This window comes from Mus pahari, chromosome 21 (assembly GCF_900095145.1).
Source record: "Mus pahari chromosome 21, PAHARI_EIJ_v1.1, whole genome shotgun sequence".
NCBI classification, from domain to species: Eukaryota; Metazoa; Chordata; class Mammalia; order Rodentia; family Muridae; genus Mus; species Mus pahari.
In genome coordinates, this window is record NC_034610.1 from 3,895,894 (window position 1) to 3,897,345 (window position 1,452).

The following is a 1,452-nucleotide window of genomic DNA, read 5'->3' on the forward strand; positions in this document are numbered from 1 at the left end:
TGTGATTCTATCTTATAATTTTGTATTAACACAGCAACAGCCTCATAATGTGTTAAAACTTTCTTTGGAGATGAAGAAATATGAATGGTCCCTTTTGCCAAAGGACTGCTGTAGGCACATGAGTTGTAGCAATAATGCACGCAAAAAGCCAACAATTGATCAGTCTATATAATGTATCTGTTGTTGACTAATAGTTTCCTCTACTCTCTGCAAAGCTATTTGTCCCTTACCAGTAAATTGTTGAGGGGAATTAGGATATTCATCCCCCTTAAGAATATCAAAAATGGTTTATGTTATCCAGTAGTAAGCTTAAGATGAGGTCTTAGGCAATTAATATCTCTTAACAGTTTTTGAAAATAATTTGAAGTAAGTAAATCATCTTTTCTTTCTTGAATTTTCTGTGCCACAGTTTGTTTAGGATAAACAACTGAGGCCCCAAATATTGAAAAAGATATTACCTTTGAATCTTTTCTGAAGCAACAACTACTCCAAAATTTTAAAACCCATTGTATAAGAGCAAAGGCCAGGCAGGCAGATTTCTGAGTTCGAGGCCAGCCTGGTCTACAGAGTGAGGACAGCCAGGGCTATATAGAGAAACCCTGTCTCGAAAAACCAAAAAAAAAACAAAAAACAAAACAAGCAAACAAACAAACAAAACAATCTTCTAAATCCATAATAATTCTATATGAAGTAGGCAGGCCAGATTTTAATGCCTCTACAAGTTCCATAGCCTCATTAACCTTTCATAAATCTTAAATTTGTACTTTATTTTGAAAAGCACCTGGATAGAACTGTTAAAAATGCTGTTCTGGCCTGAAACTTCCTAGGTGGGGTTTGCAAGACAAAGGTGGTGCCCTACAAACCTCGCTGAGGCTGCTCTGAGCTTTGCATGAACTCAAATGTAAAGATTTCTCAGTCTGAGCATACTGCCCGAGGCCAGGCCCGATGATAACCCCTCCTGTAAGGACAGATTCTACTGTCTGTCGATTTCTTTAATTTCTTGGACAGTCTTTCCTAAAACGATCTATGCTCTCACAATTAAAACATTCCCTACCACCTCGACACTGTGAAAGCATACCTTGTACTGTAGTCCTCTGCAAGGCAGCAGCCATAGCCAGCCTGATCGTATGGGGGTCTAATTTCCACAGAGAGGGATATGTCTGTCTTTGCTTTGCTGGATGGCCACATGGCAGGCTAATTTAGCATCCTCATAAGACAATTGTGTAACAGAAGGAACCCCTGCTTGAGGAGCACCAAAAACTCTATTAGCTGCTTTTTTTTTTTTTTTTAGCATGACCCCAGTTAATTCTGAAACAGAAGACAAATTTAATTTTCCCAATCTGATTTTATGCCATGTTAATTACATGCAAGTATTAAGGGCGAGCAGTACAATAAGGAACTAGCAAGGCAGTAGGCAAAGTCCCTTGATTATTCCTGTGACAGTTGTTTCCA